Below are 27,092 nucleotides of genomic sequence, written 5' to 3'. Positions count from 1 at the left end.
CCGCTCCTCCTCATTTGGCTTGGAGGAGTTCACCTGTGCACAGAGCGCTAATTAATGCCCATGTCTGTGCTGAAGGTCGTCTGGTCCTCAGACAAACACACTCCACGCTCCATCTAACTGACTCAATTAACAGACCTGTCTAACGACTTCCTGCGGTCCCTCCTCAACGCTCCCCGTCTGTACCTCTCATGCGTTTTCTTTCTCTTTTCCAGTTTCTCTCTCTCCTTCTGCAACCAGAGTGAAAACTACATTACAACACACTGCAGTCTGCTAAATGACCGAGCTCGCTCGTTTCTAAACGAGCATGTAGAAAGCATATTTGTGGAGCATATTGGTAATGAAGTTCTGCAGACGCTGGTTGATGCAAGAGGAACCACATGGTTCCTGGGTAATAAAACCTGAATTTAAGACACTGTAAGCGAGCTTGATGCCACATTAAATTAAAAATGAAGAGATGAAATGAAGTGAACATGTTGTTTTCCTCATTTAGCCCCTTCTTGCTTTGTTCAAATGGCTATACACAAAAACAGCAAGAAGTCCTCATCTGATTAAGAGACCTCAGTAAACCTTTTGCATAAATGAAACAATGCTTAAGTCCAGCCTCATAGACTTTTTGTCTACATCCAAAATCGCATACTTCCCTACTATATAATAGGAGGAAAACAGTATGTGACAAAAGCAGTATGTCTGAATTCTCAGTCATAAAAAAGTACCCGGATGATACTACTTCTAGCGAGCTGAAGTGTGCATACAATAGGCGGAAATCGTGGGGGGGTTGGGGTCAGGACCTACCCCATCTGAGGGTTGTCCCCAAGTGGCAACCTTCAGGTCTCTCTCTTGAATCCGATACGGAAGCAGGGGCCTAGACTACGTGGGGGACGTGTCATTCGTACATTCGTCCCCTGCACTTTTTTCGGGCAAGTGTGTTCACATGTGAATAAATTGCGATTTACATTCAAAGAGACAAGATAGCCTATGCATGACCTGTTGTTTTATTCTTAGCCAAAGTGAGGCGATCTAACATTATGGAGCGCTCACTCTCGTGTAATGTACGTTTCATTCATACGGGAAGCCGGAGGGCCAAAGTGGTTTCATAGAAGTAATTCAGCTATTCGCTGTAGCAGCAGCTGAATAAAAAGCAGAAACGTCTTGACTAATGAAACGTGAAGACAATAAATACACGATTGTGGCAAGATATGGATTATGTATGCTTTTTAAGCCATCTCAAGATATTTATTTACAAAAAAGTATGTGAATAATGCAGTGCTAATTGACAGACTTTTTAATGTTTTTGAAAGAAGTCTCTTGTTTATTTAATCAAAAATACAGTAAAAAAAAAAAAACAGTAATATTGCGAAAACTGTTTTCTATATGAATATATAGTAAACTGTAATTTATTCCTGCAATCAAAGCTGAATTTTCAGCATCATTACTCCAGTCTTCAGTGTCACATGATCCTTCAGAAATCATTCTAATATGATCATTTGCAGCTCAAGAAACATTTTTAATTATTATCAGTGTTGAAAACAGTTTCTTAAAATGATTGTGGAAACCACAATACATTTAATTTTTTTATGAATTCTTTTATGAATAGAAAGTTAAATGAACAGCATTTATTTGAATTTATTCACATTAATTCATTAACATTTATTAAATAGAAATATGTTGTAACATTATAAATGTCTTCTGTCACTTTTGATAAATTGAATGCATCGAATGCATTGAATGGATAAATAAAAATATTAATTTCTCTCTTTTTTAATCTAACAACAATGAATGGTATCAAGGTTTCCACAAATATATGAAGCATCACAACTGTTTTCAACAGTGACAATAATCATAATTGTTTCTTGAGCACCAACTCATCATATTAGAATGATTTCTGAAGGATCATGTGGCACTGAAGACTGGAGAAATGATGCTGAAAATTCAGCTTTGACCACATATATTGTTCATTTTACAATATATTCACATAGAAAACAGTTATTTTAAATTGTAATACTATTTCACAATATTATTGTTGTATGTATGTAAATAAATCCAGCCTTGGTGAGAAGATACTTCTTTCAAAAACATTAAATAATTTTAATGTTTCCAAACTTTTGATAGGTACTGTATATTCTCTACCTTATTCTGTGATCTTTTTTTTTTTTTTTTTTTTTACATTGAGGACTCCATTACTTAATGCACAAGTGTTTGTAGTACATAAACCAATCATAAAATTGTCATAAAATATAGGTAAAATATTATAGATATTTGGTTATTGTTCAGCAGTGTATTTGATTTCTTATTAAAAGTAAAGTGATTTTGAATTAAAAATAATAAATTAATAATAATAAAAAAAACAAAAAAAAAACAAATCTGTCAATTAGACAAAGGTCAGATAAAACTGACATTTCTGTCCCCCTCATTTCTGAAACGATGGCTATGCCCCATGCACGGAAGTGACTTAAACTGCAATTCATCGACTGGCCCGCTAGAGACAGGCTCCAAAAGGGAGTCAATCCCATAGAACCCCATGTTAAAGGTGCCCTCGAATGAAAAATTGAATTTATCTTGGCATAGTTAAATAACAAGAGTTCAGTACATGGAAATGACATACAGTGAGTCTCAAACTCCATTGTTTCCTCCTTCTTATATAAATCTCATTTGTTTAAAAGACCTCCGAAGAACAGTCGGGGTGTACGCCGCCAATATTTGCATATGCCAACCCATGTTCCCAACATTATGAAAGGCATTAGACAAGGGCAGCCAGTATTAACGTCTGGATCTGTGCACAACCAAATCATCAGACTAGGTAAGCAAGCAATAACAACAGCGAAAAATGGCAGATGGAGCAATAATAACTGACATGATCCATGATAACATGATATTTTTAGTGATATTTGTAAATTGTCTTTCTAAATGTTTCGTTAGCATGTTGCTAATGTACTGTTAAATGTGGTTAAAGTTACCATCGTTTCTTACTGTATTCACGGAGACAAGAGCCATCGCTATTTTCATTTTTAAACACTTGCAGTCTGTATAATTCATAAACACAACTTCATTCTTTATAAATCTCTCCAACAGTGTAGCATTAGCCGTTAGCCACGGAGCACAGCCTCAAATTCATTCAGAATCAAATGTAAACAATATAACAGTATACAATACTCACATAATCCGACACATGCATGCCGCATGCATGACGAACACTTTGTAAAGATCCATTTGAGGGTTATATTAGCTGTGTAAACTTTGTTTAGGCACAGTTTAAGGCAAGCGCGAGCTCCGTGGGCGGAGAGCATGAGATTTAACCCTCTGGAGTCTGAGGCTGATTTGGGGCCTGGAGAAGTTTTGACATGCCCTGACATTTGTGCTTTTTTCAGTTGTTCATAAACATATTAATGACACAAGTGTCATTACACTGTATTCAGCACAAACTAGGCTACCATAATATGTGAGGAACATGTGTGTACATGTTTGTGTTTTTGAAGGAATAACGTTTATGCGTGGTTACTGAAAAAACAAAAAACTTAAGTCACTTATATAAGGCCAATAAAAGTATATTAAATCTGTGTTCACAAGACTTTTGGGTATTGAAGGTTGTAGACTAGAGTTTTTGCTTCAAAATTATGTAAAAATTATGCTGACTACTCTTTCATTTATAACAATATACTGATTTAGTTTTTGTAAGACACTTTTTGCCAAGAAACACGGTATGCGAGGAGGCGTGAATCTCCATGAATAATGGCTCATTCTCACCTGTGAAGACAAAAGAATTGAATAGTAATGACCTGAAAAGACTTGCATATTAATGAGGCATTTCAGTCAGGTAGGCTGTGAAAAAAAACTTCTGTGATGTCTCAAGCTCATCATGGTACATGAAACATACAGAAAAAATGTTATTACAATATAAAATAATGGTTTTATATTATACTTTAAAATATAATGTATTTCTGTGATGCAAAGAGTCTGAATATAGGCTTTTAGTTTAAAAGCATGCACATTTGGAGAAATATAGGATTCTCATATGTTTATGTCAATTTTCTATACAGAGGAGTTATTTTTTATTTAATATTCATTGTTATCTCTATGAGCACTGGTGTTTGCAATTCATACTGCAGCCGGAGGGCGCTCTGTGCATTTTAGTCCACAAATTCACCTAAGAAGAAGACGATATTCCATGAATGGTGTTTACCAATTCATACTACAGCCGGAGGGCGCTAAAGAAACAAAAACTCACTTAAAACTTATCAATAGAAGAAAACAAACAGGAATTTACTGCATGTCTTCCAGAGATCGCTAACCATGGCTTTTTCATCCAGATAAACAATTTTCAAGGCAATAAATACACGATTGAGATGATGAATGCATGTGTTGTCTCTGAATTTGCCTGTGAATAGCGCTGGCTCCGTGGGCGTGGCCGCATTAGCGGGTAATGAGCTGAATCACGGACTTCTGACATGGCTCTCTTTTCATACAGATTACATAAACACAGAATGTTTGTTTTCGATTTGACTTGCACGATTTAAAACCTGACATTTCAACGTTTTGTTAGACATAAGTATGAATTTTTTGTGATTAGTATTCACTAAGTTACACTTCATTTTCTGAGAACTATCAGATTGGACTTCGTTCAGAGGGAGATGAGAGATCACGCATCATGTTAGTTTTCTTTATTTTACAAAAAGCACAACATTTTGTTTTTACTCTGAGTGTATACAAATAAAAGGAGATATTCTATAGTTTCAATTGATGTATTACTTATGTCTCTATGACAACAAATGACAGAGTATTTTAAGTCTGTTTTGCTGCAATGTGAAAAAAAACCTGCAAAACGCGCCGGCGCGTTTTTAGACCTCAGAGTGTTAAAGGGGCCGCACAGCATAAGCACAGCTCATATTTAATGATGCCCCAAAATAGGAAGTTAAAAAAATTTATTAAAAAAAAATCTATGGGATATTTTGAGCTGAAACTTCACAGACACATTCAGGGGACACCTTAGACTTATATTACATCTTTTAAAAAAAGTTCTAGGGCACCTTTAAAATACCCAACTTTACAGCAGAAACAAATGTGTTTACAGCCTGGTACAAAAAGTGGTTTTGGTCTATATAGCTATTTTTGCCCTTCATGACAACTGTGAGATGGGGAGTGCATTTTTTTTTTATATCTCATCCGTTTAAATTATATTAAGCCTTAATGTTCTGCATAATTAAGGGCGTGGCCACTTGAGTGACAGGTGGATTACCGCTGCTGTCACTACTAGCTGTCTGTCTGCTGTCTGTTAGCCGTCACGTCACCTCAGCTAATTCCAGCCACTGAACTTGGCATCTCTGCCATGTTTGTGCTTTTTTTGTTATTTTTATTTATTTATTTATTATTTATTTAAAATTTTACTACACTCCAGAATCCGGCAGACTGTGATTAGTTGTGGGCTGAAACCATAAATTGTATAAAACAGTCTGAAACATTGTCATATAATGTCACGCCTGCAATAGCAAAGCATTTATTAACACAGACTATATTGGAAGTATTTGTTTTAATTGTTGACATGTCCTCAAAAATATGTGTAGGAAATAGGCCTGTAATTACTCAAGAATAGACAGTGCAACGGAACAGAATGAGAACTGTGATGTCCACCACTTTTTTTTTAAGCGGACACTACATCCATTGTTCTATGCAGTATATGACTGTCCCTGTGTATGCTTTGTATTGTAAATAATATGATATATGCTTAAATAATCATGTAAGTAGTAAAACAATACAAACGCAAATGGGGCAAAAAAAAAAGCTTTTTAAGTTTATAAATATTTTGATTCTCCCTTATAGGTGTGCTGCAATAGTCAGGTGTTACCGGTGTTACACAGTGTTCAGCCGCACACCAATAACATCACTTGCCCACCGTGGCACCGCTCCGTACCATCCTTTTAGTAATAAAAATCATTTAGTTCAGTTAGAGAACAGACACTACAATTAAAAACTGAATGCATCTGCTCAATTCAGCATGAGCTGAACAAGAGTTGCAGCACAGATCAGCATGGTGTCGTGCCTCCAAGCTGTCTTATTCATTTTCTTAATTCGTATATTTGGTTCCACAGTGTTGGCTGATTTTCAGTTTTGTTGTTGTTGTTGTTGTTGTTTTTTAGTTATTTGTTATTTTATATTAGGCCTATAGTATGGTGTATGCCATGCTTATTCGTTTTGTTAATAAAAGTTCTATGTTTAATATAAGAGACTTTGACATTGTACTGTTTTGTTGTGTTTTTCAAAAGAATTATAATGAACCCACCATTCAAGCAATTGCTGCCACCGAATTGCCGCATTTCACAAAAACCAATGAGGTTAATTTTTGTGTTACACAGCACGTTTGAGCTTCCACAAGAGCCAATGAGGTTTATTCTTGTGTGTTACGCAGCACATTTAAGCTTCCACAAGAACCAATGAGGGTTATTTCTCGTGTTACGCATCACGTTTGAGCTTCCACAAGAACCAATGAGGTTCATTCTCGTGTTATGCATCACGTTTGAGCTTCATCAAGAACCAATGAGGTTCATTCTCTTATCACGCAGCATGTTTGAGCTTCCACAAGAACCAATGAGGTTCATTCTCGTGTTACGCAGCATGTTTGAGCTTCATCAAGAAATAATGAGGTTTGTTCTTGAGCGTCAAGCAGGTTCAGTTGAGCCTCTGTTCATGTTTCGCTGATCAATGTTTATATGTGAATTAAAGCCTCAATTCAATCTGTTCATCTGTTCAACATATAAAGCAAGCCATGTCTCTTCAGAAAACTAGGACTATACTTGGACATTTTTGGGTGAACTAACCTTTTAATCTCATGATTTGATTTTTGACAGTAAATAGAGTTATATCAAATTCAGTAAGTGTGTTAAAACATATTGCAATAAATGATTTAATTAAATATTTAATCACCCGCCCATGCATGTCTCGTCATATCTGTAAGTAAGCAATAAGGTATGAGAGGCTGTGCTGTATCATGAATAAGTCACAGCTGAAGGGCGCTGTTAGCAATCCCTGCAGCCGTGACTTATTCACGATACAGCACTAGCCTCGAGTACCTTATTGCTTTTATAAAACGGTTTCCACACAATACAAATATTAAAGCCAGAAATATGTATCAATGCAACTTTCATGAAGTAAATTTTCACTAAAAGCCTTCCTTCCGCCGGAAAAAATAGTCCCTGACCGTGAACAGCAACAGAAGTTACATTTATTGCCATTAGATGGCGGCAAAGACTGTCTTTATGAGTCAATAGTGAAGACTTTTCATTGAACAAACTGAATTGTTTTGAAAACGGAACAAGACGCAACTGACAAATGCTTTGACTAGCGCTGTCAGAACCCCTCAAATGTTAAAATGACAAGATAATACATCAGACATTTAAACAGATATTTTATTGCGAACATTGGACTGACCTGAAGGAAAATTCTAAATCTAAGTGCAGGTAATAAACTCAATCACTCGATCTCTTTCTCACAATACTCTTCTATATAAGTAAGCTTCAATGAACAATATCAAATGAGAACAAACAGTTTACGTTGCTAAGAGTGGTTGCTAAGGGTGTTGTGCAGTGATACACAGAACCATTAGGTGAAGCGGTCATAGTCGTGTTTTATCGTGAATAAACACAGCTATTGACCAATCAGAATCAAGGACAGGAACTAACCATTTTAAAAATAGAGAATAGTTGCTCCAGCTCCTTTGAAGCGTGTAGGGAATCACCCATTTAAAAAAAAAAAAAACGCAAAACAGAGGAGAGTCTGCTGGCAAAAAGAGAAAGCGACAGAGCTCGTAATAAAAAGAGAATCAACATTGGCTTGGCTTTTTGGAGATGGCAAGAACTGAGACATTTGAAATGTTGTAAAAGCAATGCAGAGATGGTGTTTTTATTACTCAACAAGTGGATAAGGTATTTTATTGAACGGATAAATTGCCATATGTAGCTATCTAACAGAGTTCAGTGTAAAGCATTATCTATTGTGAAGGACCATTTCATTATGGTTGTTGTAGAGCTGTGCTAGAATTTATTTTCAAAGAAATACCATGTCTATTAATGGGTAAAGCTACAGTAACGCCCTCAGCTAGTCAGCTTGAGATCCTTTCCATCTAAACTGGGGACCCACTTTATATTAATTGGCCTTAATTACTATGTACTTACATTTAAATTAATCATTTGATACAATGCACTTATTGTGTACATACATTTTTCTACATTGTACTTATATTTTAAAACACCTGCATGTAATTACATCTGTAATTAATTTCTGTAATTACATTTATAATTACATTGTTGACCCATCCCTTAACCCTTACCCCTACCCTTAAACCTACCCATACCACCAAAGCTTTCCCTAACCTTACCCGTATCCACCTCAATAGCTGCAAATGTGTTTTGCAATTCAATATGAACCCAATAAGTACATTGTACTTATTTTTTGATGTAAGTACATAGTAGTTAAGGCCACTTAATATAAAGTGGGACCTAAACTGGTTATATCTCTTAAGCCTAGTAGTGAATGTTTCATGAGCAGTAGGATAACCATATTCATCCGCATAGTCACACAGAGCCGAAGCACAAACAAAACAATGTTCTTCCGCAAAATGCGTGCAGTTTTTTTAACCACTAGAGGGCCAAAAGTTACATAATGTGCCTTTAAAGTTTCAGCACAGCCATTGACTTTATTCACAATACCAGACAACTTCATGCACTGGTGTCATTCTTAGTCCAAAGTGCAAAAACATTTTTATTAACCAACCACAGCCAGTGTGCCCATGGAGTCTAGACCGGAAGACCATCTTTAAGTTCATCTTTCTCCATAAGAGAATATTTGCAGATGAGTGCCAGTTTGGCATTCAGTCGAAGTTCCCACCCCTTCCATTAGAACTATCAACTTCCCTGATTACACAAGGCCTCAGACTCACTCAGGTACCGCTTGGGCTTGTGAGATCTCCCTGGCAGCGTCTGGCATCCAGACAGGCTCTATCAACCCTGGCACTCGGGCCTGACACCTCAATAACCCCCTTGATCACAGCAAATCGAATAAGCATAATAAGGTAGTCAATAGGTAATTTATGGTGCCATAACTGGCTGGAAATATGGCTTCTCAGGGATAAGCAGCAGAGAGGCGGCACTCAGACTGGAGTCAGATGCTTCTTAATGAAATATTTCTCCTCTTTCTCTCTGCCTCGCTCTCAGAAAATAGGATCGCTTTTCATGTTAGGCAGTGAAATGCCTCTGGATGCTTCTGCTGCCGTGACTCAATATGTCATTTTTTTTTCTTTTTTTAAACTTCGGCTCTAACATTCTGAGTATAAAGAGGCTAGTTCTGGCCTACTGTATATTAATACAAAACATGCTTCAAATATTAAGCACACAATAGCTGTGTCTCATTTCGAACGCTGCGTCCTCCGGATCTTTCAGATCCTTTAGGACGTATGCGGCCAACAAATACGCCCTCAGAAAAGTAACCATTATAAAATTGACCTTTATTCCTAGTGAAGCATAAATTTTTGTAATTTCTTTATGTCTTTGCAATGTAGTGGTCCATTTACTTAAATAAAGCAGCCTCAATTACTTATGCGGCCGACAAATGTGACCCTCCGGAGGACGCAGCCTCCGACACAACTAAAGAATGCTGCACACGTTGATTTTCCAATTTTTATTTATTTACTTATTTGTATAGAAAGAAAGGTAAAGAAAGTGTCTTCAGGGAAAAGAAAAAACAAACAAAAAAAACTTTAATGTCCTCACAGAAAATGGACAGGGGTAGTTCACAAATGGCAGTAACCTACTATAGGCTACATTACGTTTGGATAAACACAATATGATTTGAGGGATAATGTATTGCCAGAGCATAATGGCCAAAATGGCGTGGTTGAATAACAACAATTAAGAACAATTAAGAAAACACATACATTTAAGCTACCGAAATATATATATTTTACATCAACAGTCAGCTAAACAGCATTTGTGATATTAGTGTATGATAGGGAAGAGGATTAGGGCCAAGCAATAATAAAAACATAAAACCATCTCGAGATTAAAATTGTTAAATTTCGAGAAAAAAGTCGAAATAAAATGTTGAGAATAAACTCGTTAAATTACGAGAAAAAACTCGTTAAATTTCAAGAAAAAAGTCAAGATAAAATGTTGAGAATAAACTCATTAAATTACAAGAAAAAACTCGTTAAATTTCGAGAAAAAAGTCGAGATAAAATGTTGAGAATAAACTCGTTAAATTACGAGAAAAAAAACTCGTTAAATTTCAAGAAAAAAGTCAAGATAACATGTTGAGAATAAACTCGTTAAATTACAAGAAAAAAAAAACGTTAAATTTCAAGGAAAAAAGTCGAAATAAAATGTTGAGAATAAACTCGTTAAATTACGAGAATAAACTCATTAAATTACGAGAAAAAACTCGTTAAATTTCAAGAAAAAAGTCAAGATAAAATGTTGAGAATAAACTCGTTAAATACGAGAAAAAACTCGTTAAATTTCAAGAAAAAAAGTCAAGATAAAATGTTGAGAATAAACTCATTAAATTACGAGAAAAAACTCGTTAAATTTCAAGAAAAAAGTCAAGATAACATGTTGAGAATAAACTCGTTAAATTACAAGAAAAAAATCGTTAAATTTCGAGAAAAAAGTCGAAATAAAATGTTGAGAATAAACTCGTTAAATTACGAGAATAAACTCATTAAATTACGAGAAAAAACTCGTTAAATTTCAAGAAAAAAGTCAAGATAAAATGTTGAGAATAAACTCGTTAAATTTCAAGAAAAAAAGTCAAGATAAAATGTTGAGAATAAACTCATTAAATTACGAGAAAAAACTCGTTAAATTTCAAGAAAAAAGGCAAGATAAAATGTTGAGAATAAACTCATTAAATTACAAGAAAAAACTCATTAAATTTCAAGAAAAAAGTCAAGATAAAATGTTGAAAAAACTTGAATACAAGAAAAAAAACGTTAAACTCGTTAAATTATGAGAAAAAAATCTTTAAATTTCGAGAAAAATTCGATAAAATGTTGAGAATAAACTCGTTAAATTACGAGAAAAAAACTCGTTAAATTTCGAGAAAAAAGTCGAGATAAAATGTTGAGAATAAAGTCATTAAATTACGAGAAAAAAGTCGTTAAATTACGAGAACAAATTAGTTAAATTATGAGAAAAATGACGTTAAATTTCGAGAAAAAAGTCGAGATAAAATGTTGAGAATAAACTCATTAAATTATGAGAATAAAGTCATTAAATTACGAGAAAAAAGTAATTAAATTATGAGAACAAATTCGTAATTTAACGAATTTTCTTCTCGTAATTTAACGACTTTTTTCTCATAATTTAATGACTTTATTCTCAACATTTTATCTCGACTTTTTTCTCAAAATGTAACAAATTTTTTCTCGAAATTTAACAACTTTAATCTCGAGATGGTTTTATTTTTTTATTATTGCTTGGCCCTAATCCTCTTCCGTAGTATGACAATTTATATGATTTATAATTAATTAATATCATGAGCAAATGATAAGAGTGATGATTTTTGGATGATATTCAGACCAACAGAATGATTGCAAGATTGATATTGCTTTTAAACAATCTTTTAGACACAATATTGCATTATCTATTTGTGTTCTGCAAATAAAAATGTTTCCAAACAAAGCCAAAAGAGAACTAACCTTTGTGTCTTCAAGTCCGAACAAAACATATGTTCATTAACGCGTTTCATTCCTGAATGAATGAATTATTTGAATGAATTGTTTGAATGAATCATTCAACGACTCACTTAATGAATTGGTGTTTTTTAGTGAATTGATTGACTGAATAATTAACTGCCTCACTCAGTTGCGTGTTTCTTTTCTAAATTAATCAGCATTTTTAAGTGAATCGGTTGAAAGTGCAGTCATATTAGTGAAATTTCGTGGGGAAAAGAGGTACATTGTCAATTCACACAATGACGCATGAAGTCATTTTCAAAACAAGCAGCTTTCTGTTAAATGCGGCAAATCCGCGTGACCAATTGAACATGAGCAAAAAACTTTTTCACCCACACGTAAATCTCCTGTTTTGGCAGATTCCTATTGAAATTGCATTGGATTGCGCCTACAAAATTTCACAGAGCAATTCTAAATGTGACTGCATAAACTCACTCATATAGATGGTCACTTGTTTTATTCCTGAATGAATTAGTTGTTGAATTCATAACCACATACTACTCTTACTATTTCAGCCATAGAAAGATATTGTACGAGTAGTATGCGGTTCCAAATTCAGCAAGTGTTCTTGACTTGGTTGACTGAATGAACTCAATTATTAGACGATCACTTGTCATCACTTACTGGTGTATATATACACCGATCAGGCATAACATTGTGCCCACTGTCCGATCCATGGAGGCTCCACCTCGCAACTAACAGGACTTAAAGGATCTGCTGCTAACATCTTGGTGCAGATACCACAGCACACCTTCAGGGGTCTAGTGAAGTCCATGCATCGATCGGTCAGGGCTGTTTTGGCAGAAGGACCAACATAATAGTTGGAAGGTGGTCATAATGTTATGCCTGATCTGTGTATATTACATTATACTGTATAAATATTACTGCATGTTAGATTCTACAATACTTTTTCAAAAGTGCAAATACGACAATACCAAAAACTAATTCAAAATCCATCTGTTTTTTTTTTTTACAACTGCAGAGCTAGCATTTAGTTCCAACAAATAACAGGAATATGATTTCAGCAAAAGTGATATAGATTTTATATTAAAAAAAAGAGGCACCCCAGCAATGTTGGGAACACTTGATACAGGCAGAGAGTAGTGCACTGAATTTATGTGTCACATAAATCTATCAGGGGGAAAAAAAACTTGAGTCTGAGTCAATGGTACAAGACCAGAGAACACCTTTAGAAATTTCAGCTGGATAACAACTTTCCCAAATCTCTTGGTGCAGACTAACAGGGGTGAAAGGCTTCCATCACAAGGGCAGCGAGAAATGCTAGAGGAACCGCTTTTGACATCCGCCTGATTTAAGGGTTGTGGAGTTTTTCTGAATTAATGCACTGCTCTGCCCCTGAAAATAGGGAATCTCCCCAGTTAATAAATATGGCAAAAGCTAAAATAAATTCATGGCAGAGCTCAATTTATTTCAGACCTAACCGAGGTGTGATGACAGCTCAGGGGTTTTGGGGGTGCTCAGAAAGGCTGTATTTACGGGTAAGGTGAAGAACCACAGTAAAACATGCCACGGACAGTATTTGTCACTGGGACTCTTTCAGCGTTTGGCTGAAAATGAATCTGTTGGAGATAACAAATGGCCTGTCATACACCACCAGCAGCCAGGGTGAGGCGCTTTCTTGCTTGCGTGTGTATGTATGATGTATGTTCATTTTTTGATGAGTTCTGCTGCATTGCTCATTCCTGTTAACATCGTACTGTGGTCAATAATCAACTCCCGCCAGGCCGTTTTCCTCCCTGCTTTTGCTGTGCATTAAGTCCCCAGCTTCAGAGAAAAGAAAGTTCACATGTTTGATAAAATACACATCTAAACCAGTAGACCAGTAGCATATTGCGTTGCATCGATCGCCTGTGATTGATTCTCCGAAGGGAATCTGACGTGGATCAATTTTGCATTAAGAATTTATGTTCTTGAGTCGTAGCGAGCAGTCGTGATACAGAGATCCATTTATTAACAGAGATAATTGAACTATAGCAGTAAGCAACAAGGAAATGTATCTTATCAGCGAGGCACAGAGATGAGGTTCTCGAAGTCTGAAAAGAAGATGAAACGATAGTAAGCCTCTCAATACTTTTCCCCCAGAGGTCACGGGGTCAGGACTGTTTGGATAATGACTGCAAACGGGTGCACATGGGTCAAACTCCAGGATCATTTTGATAAAGTAGCTTCTAATGACGTTTGCATGTGCAAACCCGAGTGCTAACAGAGATGGAGATCGATCAATACGATACGAACTTCGAGGGAGGAAAAAAATATGAAATTGGATGTGTAATGTATGTGTTGAATGGCATTTTAACGAATACAGACACATATTGGATTAAACTGAATCGATTTATGGCTTCCTATGCGTGATATAAGATGCATCACGTAAAATAATAATACAATAATCGCTCTTTCAGAATGTGATTATCCACGTCAGGGGTTTTCAATCTTTTAGATGCTACTGACCCCTAAATATGCTCATCCTTTTGCCAGGGACCCCCATCCTAACATTTAAAAGGCATCTATATAGTTTCTTATATAAAGACTGAATTTATACTGCAAATAATAGGTCTAAAATATTATTTGGAAAATATATAGTTTCTATTAAGTTACATTGTTTTACTCATTATAGTACTATACAGTTATAGGACTGTATTTGTTTTACATATTTATTTTAAACAATTTTTTTATTTATTTTAATTTTTGCTTTTGTTTTGTTTTGTTTCATTTCATTTTTACAATTTTTCTATAACCTTTTCCACAGACCCCCTTTGTTATGAACCCTACACTCTTAGCCCGGATTTTATATTTACTTAAACTATATAATTACAATATACTTAAAATATTTAAGTTTGATTGCATTACTTATAAAATATAAGTATACTCTAAGTTAAATGCACTTAAATTATTAAGTTTTTCTCCTGACCACGCCTCTTACACATTGGTTTACGGCAGGTAATGACGCCATTTTGTCGTGGTGTGTGTGAATTCAAGGAGCTGTTGATGAGAAGTTGGAACATTTGTTTTGGCAAGTTCTACAGACATTTTTTTCCAAAAATTTGCCTTTTTATCGTTTCCCCCCCCTGAGAGACTGTTTGTGAGCAGTGAAAATTGTTTGTTAACACTCTGAGGTCTGAAGGTATCGCCGGCGATACCACCGTGGTTTTTTCTTATCAGTGTGAAAGAGAGTCAAAATACTCCGTCAATGTTGCACATACAATTAAGAGTTATACACCATTTTAATCTGTGGAATATCTTCTTTCATTTGTTTACACTCAGAGTAAAAACAAAATGTTGTGCTCTTTGTAAAATAAAGAAAACTAACATGATGCGTGATCTCTCCTCTCCCTCTGAACGAAGTCCAATCTGATAGTTCTTAGAAAATGAACATGAACAACTGAAAAAAGCACAAATGTCAGGGCATGTCAAAACTTCTCCAGGGCCCCAAAAATCCTCAGACCCCTGAGGGTTAAAGTTTAAACGACGGAACTGTTTCCTCCGGTTAGCTAGTGTTCTCTCTCGCGTGTGGTGGATCACCGTGCATGAACCCCTGTACGAAGAGTTCGACGCGCGTTATTTCGTCGTTTGTTTCTTTTTCACACAAGGAGCTGTTGTTGGGCGTGTAAACTTAGTTTGAACCTCTGGCTGTCGGCGAACACCGCGCCCGCGCCCGCGCCCGCGCCCGCACCTGCACCCGCACCCGCGCTTCCAGCAGAGGAGAGAGGATGAAGCGCGAAAATGGTGAGTGCAATAATTTAACGACCGTGTATTATTTCGACACGGCTATTGATTGAAAGATTAAGTTAAAGTTAATTAACGAGTTTAAAACAAAAACAGATGGATATACTGTTTTATCTAGGTTCATAGCTTTCTTCACAACAGACTATCTTGTTTTGTGTTGCAGGTCAAGAAGAGATGCTTTGGATTAGAAGTGTAAGTATTGCCCTTATAACTGTGAAAAGAAAGCTCAGCTATTTAAACATTATAGGCTCAAACAATGAAGTTATACAAGAACATAACAATTTCCTTGTTTACATTTGGAACATATACATGTACATTTATATCACACGTTACGCACAATATTTAGGCCTACACTTATACAGCCTTCACCAAAAACTCCATATCAGCTGTGTGTCATGTGGGTTTACTGAGACCTGTTCTTTGGCTGATTATTTTATTAATCTGCATACTGCACAGTGCACAATTACATGTAAACCATAAAATCAGGTGCCATAATCAAGACTTTAACTTTAATGTTTGCTCCTCACAGAAAAGTTGTCAACGACGAGCCTGACATCAGCCTGATGGTACTTCAATGGCCAGCTCTTTCTACAGTAAACCAGGTATGTATTGATGCATGGAGTATTTGACAATACCATGATGCATTATTATATGATAATGTCTTTGTCGATCTTTGTCTTCCTCTACTAGGTTGCAGCTGACAAGGACTCATACAGGCAAACTTCAGTGAGAATCGTCTGTGTTGATCTATAAAGTGCTCAGCTAAACCCATCATGAGTGAAGATCGTCTTGGAAGGATGTTTGATGATGGATGAACTGACCAACCTCAGGACTTCTGTGTCCTTTTTTCTGACTGATTTATGCCCTGCAACTGGACTACCCTAACTGTATGAAAAAATACTTTATATTTTATTCAGCAGGTAATGCTCAACCTAGGAAAATGTGAGCTGGCACCTAAAATGGAATACTGCCACTATTGTGAACTCAGGAGTGTGAACAAACCATATAGTTTTGATGCAATTTGTTGTGATTCTGAGATAGACTATTTATGTGCTTAACAATAAGCTGATTTTTTAAAACTAGTTTTTTCACGTTTTATAAGGAAATGTTTTCAGGACATGAAATGTTGTTGTATTTGGAATTAAATTAAAATAAAACATAAAATTGAATAAATGTACCTTTTATTTGCTTTTTTTCTTAATTTTGTAGTAAAATAGAAGTTGCTATAAATTAACTTGCTTAGTACATTGAACTTAACTATACTATGTGTAATAACTACAAAGTAATTAATATTACAAAACATTTTAAGTTAAATTAACTTGAATTTTTAAGTCCACATTACTTAATCATTACTTAATTTTTTTAGGGCAACCAGTTTCCTCAAATTTTTTAAGTAAATTCAACTTATCCGGGCTAACAGTGTAGTTTGAAAACTGAACTGTTATTAGTACTGTATTTTTACTTATTTATTTATTTTTACTTTTTTACATATTTATTTTAATAAATTTATTTACTTGTTTTTTAATATTTTTAATTTATTTATTTTAATCTTATTTTGTTCTGTTTTGTGTTGTTTTTTTTGGGTTTTTTTACTTTTTTTTACACCTTTTCTCTAAATTTTTCCATAGACCACCATTTTTATGAACCCCATTTTGAAAACTGAATTGTATAGTACTGTATTTTTTCTTTTTTACTTTTTTTTACATATTTTAATCAAATTTGTATTTATGTACTTTTTTATTTATATATATTTTAATTTATTTTAATCTTATTTATTTATTTATTTATTTTTATTTTTTTTTTATTGTTTTCGTATTTATTTTAAACAATTTTTTTTTTGTTTATTTTTGTTTTTTTTACATTTTTTGTTTATTTTTTGTATTATTTACATATTTATTTTAAACAAAATTTTATTGATTTACTAGTTTTTTTTTTATTTATTTATTTTAATCTTATTTATGTTTTTTTTTTTTTTACACTTTTTTTCTCTAAACATTTCCACAGACCCCCTAGCACTTTTTTTTACGGGCTCCAGTTTGAAAACCCATGGTTCGCATCATATATCAGCATACAGCACTAAAAAACAACAACAATGCTATTCAATGGGATGCCCGCGCAAAACCGCAACTAGCACTAGAGATGACAACCTGTTATTGCTGATGGGACAGTTCCTCCAAATTGATGCCTATCATAAAATATGGTGAACATTACAGCCTTTGACCTCCAGTCTAGCCCCATTGACCCCGCTGTATCCTCTGGCTGCTGACGGGCAGAAAGACGCGGTCATAAGCTTTAAAAGTGCAGCGGGCTCACGTCCCATGGGTGCACGTATCGATACAGACAGCGGGAAATTTACTGAGGGCTATTCGGATCGTAACGATGAAGAAGTGCGAGAGGCGTCCATACTGACCCATTTGGAGAGGAACAGCCGTGGGTTTAGTGGTGGTAAGGTGTCTATTTGGAAGATTGACAGCCCAATCAGATCAGCGTTAATCACGTACGAACACCTCGTTAATCAGAAAAGGTGTCAGGACTAACGACCGGACAACCATGGGCAGGAAAATGTACTTCCATTAATAATTTGGAGCATCTCCAGCGAGCGAGTTTAAAAGTTGAACAGTCACGGTTCTGCCGAGGTGGCTCAGAAGTTTCGGGGATTTTCCACTTGAACAGCAAGTTCGCAGGCCGTGTTTGAAGAACAAGAAGGATCTTTGCCTCAAAGAGCAATTGAAATGGGTGCCCATCCTGTTTCATGTGATTTGTGTGGTCATGAATAAAAGAATGAGCTGGTTTGCTTAAGCCCCCTTGAAGTTATGGGCGGTTTTACTATTTCATGCCTCTAAATCAGCATGGAATATTTGTATTGTTACAAGGCCATCACAACAAATCCAAACAAATGCATTTGTAATACGGTAGAAGAGCAGATATAATTTCAGTTCTTTATTTAATGTCCTGGGTTCGTATTTGCAAATCAAATGGGTGCATATGCATGCACACACACACACGCAAAACCCACACAAATGCATACATTATCACCAGCGTCCATACATTAATGCCTTCGCACATCACATACACACAATCACATAGCCATTCCTCTTATTTTCCACCCACTCAAACACAATCTTGACATTTTACTGTTGTCATTCCCACACAAGCTCCCTGACACGCCAATCAAAGCTTAAAAGGTCACTTTACCACAATGTACACAGGTGTTACTCACAATGCCATGGACGGCATGTAAGGTTTGTCTTCTTCAGCCCGAGTGATTTGTCTAGCCAGAACCATACAAGGACATTTAACATTTCAGCCCAGATAGGCGGATTGATTACCCAACAATGCATACATGGCCAAGAGAGATTGCCTGTGCAGAACAGAATGCTTAAAAGGCTTTTCATTGGTGTAAAAAACAGGAAATTATAGTTTGTTCTGCTATTGCATCTTGTAGAAGAAGGCGTACACAACATAAGACACAAAGGGAAAATTGGAGTAGGTTAAAAAAAACGTTTTTGTAGTTTTTTTTCTATCTTTACTATTTGTAAAACGAAAAAAAAAAAAAATATCACATACACACACATATATATTTTGAAACATTACAATTTTTGTATGTTTTTGAAAGAAGTATCTTATACTCACTAGGGCTACATTTATTAAAGCTGCAGTCCGTAACTTTATTTGGTTAAAAATGGATTCAAAATCAGTTTTTGAGCAAGTACATAACCAGCAAGTGTTCAAAACTATCTCCTTATCTTAGCCTGATTCGCAACGGTAAGCTTGTAATAATGTTTTATATTTTGGGTGGTTCTGGTAGGTTTCCATGGGAAATTCGAGCATGCCGTCATTTGTCTTTGCGTCATTACGTCATGTCTGCATAAAGAAGGAATTCCAGCTAGTAGTCTATATGGCATGTGGAGGAATCAGGCTGCAGGTGATGGATTTATAACCTTCTCTCACAGCAGCTGGAATATTTAAACTTATCATTTTGATGGCGGATTGTTATCCAGAAAGGTCCAAATGACAATTACCAGTGACAACAGGAGATTTACCCATAGTCAGAAGCAAAAGACTTCGGACTGAGGATTGGCTACAGAAATTGAAATCTACAGGTAATGCTTATACACACTAAATACACAGTCACGCAATACTGATGTTGTTAACATTAACAATTTAAGAACAAAGTGTAACAATAATAATAATTTGCACGGTTTGACGTGATCCGTGTGAAGCGATCGTTAGATTTAAATCACCATTGGCAGCACAATTTATTGTTTTTTTTCCTCAGTTGGTCAGAACAAAAGTGGCAGATTTGTTACTTGCTTGTTCAGATTACAATTTCCGGTGAGAATTCTTATTTTGGTCATACTTCCAAGACTACAATCCGAAGTTCAGTATCCACCGGTATGGTGACTGACAGCAAACGTTCTACTGAAAAAATTACATTCATCCACGCTGAGGTGCCGTGCCAATGCACAACCCAAGTAAAGATGATAATTCCGCAAATAACTGCAATTGCAGGTTTCAAACAGAGATGGCAACAAAGAGGCAAAACTTACAGACTGTAGCTTAAATCAAAAATACAGTAAAAACAGTAATATTGTGCAATATTATTACAATTTAAAATAACTGTTTTCTATTTCACTAAAATTTTAAAAATGTAATTTAAAGGTGCTCTAAGTGATGTCACACGTTTTTAGGCCAAAACATTTTTTGTCACATACAGCAAACATCTCCTCACTATCCACGAGCTGCCTGTCCCCTGAACACACTGTAAAAAAAATGCGGTCTCTGTAGTCGCCACAAGCTCCGAAAACGGCAATAAAAACAAACTGGTGCGGCCTGGACCACAAAACATAATAAACATGCTCCAGCCAATAACCGACAAGAATGATTTTAAATGTGCGTTCATGACTGTTTCAGGAAGCACGGAGGAGGAGGAGGAGGAGGGAAGGTCTAGCTAGCCTCTGGCCGTTTCTCAAAATGAAGTTTGCGAACTTGCCAAGTTCGACTCAGGAGAACGAACTCCCGTGGACGGGAGAACACAAGTTCGGCGATTCTGCAAATGGAACAGCAGGGTTCTTGATAACGTCACTCAGCTCGCTCTGGCTTCTCCGGTTATCTCTTTATGTATATTTTAGCCAACAATAAAACGAAATTTGTTATAAAACACCACTCTGCCTCTTTTCGTTTTATTTAAAAAACAAACAAAAACATATTAACAGTCTCGGGCAACGAGTGATTGATTATCTGCAATGTACATATATTTATAACAAAACGAAATATTAAACAACACTGCCTCTTTTCGTATATATTTCAAAAATATTAAATGTAATACTATTTGTGCATTTGTGCATACTCTGATTAACTTCACTGTAATAAAATGACATAAAACAAAACCATGTCTCTATTTGTTTTATGTCAGTTTTAATGATCAATAATAGCCATTATAAAAGGTAAGAATATACAATAAGAAATAAAGCAAACAATTCAGTCAAGTGTACAAAATCAGCGCTTTAGTAGGATACAAAAGTTAAATAGACATATATAAAGTTATGAAACGTCACGTTGCCCTCAGCCAAAACGGAGTCAGCGGCAAACGTCAGAAGGACTAGCCGAGGTAAGGCTGCTCTCGGCTGGGCACATGAGCGCTTAGCGTCCGGTGATCGCCTGGATCTCACAACTCCGACAATGTCAGATCAAACTGTCAGAAAGGCACAATCTTTATCAATAAACCACAAATTTGAGCTTTAAACCAGCACATTCTCGCCTGAAAAACTCTTAAAACTACATATCATGACATAAAAACAGTAATATGTTTAAATTATGCGGGGTTTCTCCTTTACTATTGACGCTTGCTGGTTAGTGCGAGATGCATTCTGGGATACCTGGCTGTCTCAAGTCTGCACAAGTCACCTCTCGATGCATCCTCGATAAAAGGGGCGGATCAAGAACACATCCGGGAATTTGAACTGAACTTGGCTAGATGCGAACTTTGAATTGGAACAGTACTTGGACAGCGACTGATGACGTTTCACAAGTCCACAAGAACACAAGTACAGACAAGTACGCATATTGAGAAACGGCCTCTGTTTTGTTTGACAACACTTCAAACGTCAACAGGAAGTTACGTGGTGAGGCATTCAGTGTGTTTACATGGACTCTCGTAATGCGATTATAATGGCATTTTGGCAATATTGTGATAAAACTTTACCACATGTAAACGCAATACTTCGATTAAAGTAATGCGATTAAGCTCATAATCGTAGTAAGCATAATCACATTAAACTAGGTGATGTATGCCAATTTTAATCGCAATATACAGGCATGTAAACACCTTAATCGCATTATTCTCACTCTGACCAAACTGTGCATGTGCCTGGACGTACACGGATGCCGTGTGTTGTTCGAACAGCTTCATGAATAAACTGTGAAATTAATTTGAGGTTTTCTCTTTACCAAATTGCTAAACTCCGTCAACACAACTCGCTGTGCAGTCTTTGCGCCGTACCTTCATCCAAACGGTGTGAAGAACACGAAGGCAGCGTAGGCAAACCAGGTATTGCGATGTTCATCAAGGCGCCGAATCCAGTACATCCATAAAAAAAATGTATTTTGAATTCGATGCAATAGATTAAGACAATGGCAGTAACATGAATACTGCATGACTATCTGAGTGTGGTATTATTATTAGCGAATAATCAGAGTAATGAAAATTGCATGCAAACTGGAGTAAAGAGTTCTGCTCGTGTCATGTAAACATCTTATTGTGATTAAGACCTTACTCTGATTATGAGAAATAATCGCATTATTCGTTCACATACAAATGTAGTCATTGATTCAACGAGGTGGCGATAGGTCTCCTGGGGTATCTGACAACATAATGTCAACAGCAGGCCCTCCAGTTCCCGTGGTAATGTAGCACAAACACGCTTTTCCAAGTCGAACCACAAATGTTTGATTGGGGTTCATGTCAGGTGAATTTGGAGGCCAAAGCACTAACAGAAATTCACCACCATGATCCTCTAACCACTCCTAGACGATTCTGGCAGTGTGGCATGGCGCATTATCCTGTTGGTAATGGCCATCACCGGCAGGGAACACAGTTGCCATGAATGGGTGCACTTGGTCCACAACGGTGTTCAGAGACCTGACAGCTGTCAGGGATTGTGCTATTGGGATAATGGGGCCTAAAGTGTCCCAAGAAAACCGCTGCCAGCCTGTATCCACCCAACAGTGCATCCAGGTGCCTCTGTTGGTAATCGGCGATTCTTCAGACCGGGCCACTTTCTTCCAATCGTCCACAGTTCAATATCGATGATCTTGGGCCCATTTCATGATTTGTTGGTGATGCCGTGCAGTTAGAATGGGGACCTGGCTGGGTCGTCAGTTACGCAGGCTCATACGCAGAAGGTTGCAAATAACTGTGTGCTGTGACACATTGCCCTGGTCACCACTGTTGTAGCCGCTGGTGATTTGTCACACTGTGGCCCTGCGGTCGCTGTGAACAATGGGGGACAGTCTCCGCTCCCCTCTGGCATCAGTGAGCTGTAGACAACACACAGCTGGCCGTCAGTCCATTGTTTGGCCATCCGTACACCACTTTTGATTACCTACTCACTACAGCGGCATGTGAACAACTAACAAGCTGCACCGTTTCCGAGATCAAAGTTCCGAGGCGCCATGCCATCACAATTTGTCCTTGATGAAACTCCGATAACTTCGGCAGCTTTTCCCATTTTGACACCGAACACTCTACTGAACTAAAGCCAGTCCTTGTGTGGTATATATACTGCTCTTTGAACAGAACCTGCAGCACCGTTTTGTTGCCAGGCGTGCTCATTGCTCTAATGGCTCATCAGTGTGTATATGAATAATATCACACGAGTAGCTGTGCAATATGGTTGTATATCAGCACAGCTGTGATTTGGCCGTAGGTAATCACAGATTACCAATCACTTGTGTAAAAATGCCGCCATGATGCTTGGGTTTCATGGGTGGTTGCTAGGGCGTTGCTAAGGTGCTCTGTGTGCGTTGTTCTCATTTTTTTTCTTCTGAAAAAGAAGTAATTTTGTTGCAAAACTAAAATGTGAGTTTTATGTGTTTTTTATGAGTTTTATGTCTGCCTGTGCAGAACTTTCCATCATCATGCCAGGGAGTTGTGGGTGGCAACTTTATGGTTATAAGCTGTTTTTAAGCATGTTGCTTAGAGGTTGCTAGGGTGCTCATATGCATCCAATGCTCAAATGTAACACACAAACTCGTTTAGATTAGATTAGAATTTTCAAGTTCAGTTTCTCAAAATGAGGTGAAGGACAGCACGAGTAAAAGCCACTGCAGGGGAAACAGCTGAGATTAAATTAGTGTCTTCGTTTAAGAGCTCATCAGCGAGTTGATGTAAATACGGTGTGAAGGCCGGTGCTGCTGGGCTATGCTAATGTTAGAGCAGACTCGGGCTCTAACCGCTCTCTGACGGACTTTGGTGTTGATGTGCGAGCAGCTCCCTCGTCCAATCAGCGGGACCGGCTCTCTATCAGAACCTAATCCTCCACACACAGCTGCTCCTGTGAGATTAACGCTCCGCAAAAACGCCATCACTCCCCGGTACGCAGCGAGCATGGTTTTCACCCAGCCAGAATCATGGCTGAAATGAATAAATTAAAGGCAGAGATTAATGTTTGTTTGTTGTTTTCTTTTATCCCCCTCTTTGCTGTTGGCAGACGTGCTAAAGGATTGCTTTTTTTTTTTTTTTTTTTGTCAAGTGCTTTAGGCTCTCGCTGGCCCAGTATTGGAAGGACATGTGAAAATGTGGATTTCCCAGTGTGTTTGGAAAGGGCATGCTTCGATTTCAAAGGGGAGGGAGGGGGGGAAACTCATTCCTTCGGCAGCATAAATGTGCGATGACAGGGTCCTTGCTCGCTTGCACCTTACTTCACTACTGCGAGGTGCTACGCAAACAGAGGCTAATCAATTCCCTATCATGCCCCATAGATCACTGTCCAACGCTGAAGACGTGGCCAGACTCTTTATAGATTTCGATGCGCCAACAGATTATTGCTCTTGTTGTACCTAAGGCTTTATTTCACGCCACTACCAAGGAAAGTGGGGGGAACAAATTGTACACACACAGACAAAAAGGATTACCGCAGTGAGACTCAAGATGGTCGTCAAAGAAGGACACGGCCACAAGCAACGAGATAGTACTGACAGCAAAGGAAATTGTATACATCAGATATCTGAGAGTCTGTGAATGTTGTAACCTTTTCAGCTATTTTATCATCTTTAAATCTGCTGACAAACAAATACGTTTTTCATGCTCTTTTTCTTCTTATTCTGAGAAGACTTCTATGGGAACTTCTCTGATGAGTGCATCGGCAGCAAGCATTGCATGAAAGCTAATAAATGTTTTATGTACTCTCCCAGTTTGACCGTAATGCTGATCTTAGTGTAGTTCATAAAGGGAACAAAAGAGACTATATTGTTTCTAGGAAGGCTGTGACTTGTATTGTGTTACCCTTCACTGATACAAACCAAAAATATCTTCCTACTAATATACTATTACTAAAATACTTTAAATTACTTGTAGTATTTATTTAATATATATCCTAATGAAAAACGATGAGCTTTTTAAAACTTGTTGCCATAATAGAAAAAAATAAGATTTAAAAAAGCCCTTACCCTTTATTTAATTGTTTATTTACTTATCTATCAATCAATCCAACCAACCATCCATCCATCCATCAATCAATCCATCATCCATCCATCCATCCATCATCCATCCATCAATCCATCCATCCATCCATCCATCCATCCATCCATCCATCCATCAATCCATCATCCATCCATCCATCCATCCATTCATCAATCAATCCATCATCCATCCATCCATAGATCCATCAATCCATCCATCCTTCCATCCATCCATCCATCCATAGATCCATCCATCAATCAATAAATGAATCCATCAATCAATCAATCAATCAATCAATCAATCAAACAATCCCTCCATCCCTCCATCCATAGATCAATCAATCAATCAATCAATCAATCAATCAATCAATCATCAATTCATCCATCCATCCATAGATCCATCAATCAATCCATCCATCCATCCATCCATCCATCAATCAATTCATCCATCCATCCATCCATCCATCCATCAATCAATCAATCAATCCCTCCATCCATCCATCCATCCATCCATCCATCAATCCATCATCCATCCATCCATAGATCCAATCCATCCATCCTTCCATCCATCCATCCATCCATAGATCAATCAATCAATCAATCAATCAATCAATTCATCCATCCATCCATCCATCCATCCATCCATCCATCCATCAATCCAATCCATCCATCCATCATCAATCAATCAATCAATCAATCAATCAATTCATCCATTCATCCATCCATCCATCCATCCATCCATCCATCCATCCAATCAATTTTACGAAACATGGTTGTTACTGTGCTGATTCGCCACTTCAAATGGGCCCTGAAGCAAAATCAGATTAGATCAACTGAATGTACGTGGAAAACACATCAGTCCATACAGCTTTGATGCATGTAAGGTACCAAGAGACCTGAGAGCATCTCCGAAAAAGCCGATACATTGGCACATTAGCGTTTACTGCTCAAGCCGTGTGACTGATTAATTATGTTTTTTTCAGGGACCATTAATATTTCCAGTGCCGTATGAACTTTATGTCCCTGTGGTGAATTCTCATGATAAATGACAAGGCCATATATTTGGTGTTCACGTATTACCCCAAAACAGAACAATTAATCACAACACAAGTTCACATGCAGGCAGGTTTGATAAATTACTGCGACATGCGGTCACGGAATAAAATGAAAACACACAGGGGCAAAGGTATTAAAAAACATTAACAACATGTCTATGGAAAGAGGCCAAACTAATAAGTAAACATGCCCAAAGTAGCCTATACTTCTCTTGTCTGCATTCCGCTGTGACTCATGGACAGTGCGTGTGATGTAATGGTGCATTCTATTCGTTTTTAGGAAGTGGGAAATTCCTAGATCTCAGTAGGAACTTTTACCTGAAATGCCCCCTCGAGTAGGATTTGCAACCGGAAAATAAGGGGGAAGCACAACAACCCTGAATTCAGAATCCAATATGGCTGGTTAGTTCATCAATTGTAGTAAAGAGCAGTAATATATTGTTTATTAGCACTCCTGTTTGTCTGTGTCTCAATAAACTCAGTGGTGCACACAGTACTATCCAACCTCTATTTGTGGATATAATACTTCAGGGTTATCTGTGCAAAATACTGCATTTGTATTCCGAAAGAGTAAGCACAACAAAGGTTTGCCTTGACGCGTCCATGTTAGTTTTCCGACCTGTTTCCTGGAACGTGGTCAACTTGTGTGTGACGTCATTCCTACATCCCTCTTCCAAGGTAAATGGAACAATGTATGTTGTTCACGTGCAGCCTGATTTTTATGCGCACATGGACAGCTGTGCATGCACGAGTAATCGAGTGTTCAAAAGAAAAGTCCTAACAAAAAGTTATGAGCTCCTAATTATGGGAAGTATACTTGAGAGTGAAACCTAGGTTGTATTTCACAATGAGTTTCTATTTTATACAAAAACCATTAAGGTGATAAAAAAAAAAAAAAA

At 37.0% G+C, this 27,092-nt stretch overlaps 1 protein-coding gene and 1 long non-coding RNA gene across 2 annotated transcripts in view; one reads left to right on the top strand and one right to left on the bottom strand.

The window, feature by feature from the left end:
• robo2 (roundabout, axon guidance receptor, homolog 2 (Drosophila)) overlaps positions 1–27,092 on the bottom strand; it is a 557,168-nt gene that overhangs the window by 453,733 nt on the left and 76,343 nt on the right.
• Positions 15,144–17,244, top strand: LOC125248824. Its single transcript, XR_007180392.1, has 4 exons — positions 15,144–15,457; positions 15,621–15,649; positions 15,987–16,059; positions 16,148–17,244. It is a non-coding gene; the product is annotated as an uncharacterized LOC125248824 (long non-coding RNA).

This window comes from Megalobrama amblycephala, linkage group LG16 (assembly GCF_018812025.1).
Source record: "Megalobrama amblycephala isolate DHTTF-2021 linkage group LG16, ASM1881202v1, whole genome shotgun sequence".
NCBI classification, from domain to species: domain Eukaryota; kingdom Metazoa; phylum Chordata; class Actinopteri; order Cypriniformes; family Xenocyprididae; genus Megalobrama; species Megalobrama amblycephala.
This window is presented reverse-complemented; position numbering and strand designations above follow the sequence as displayed.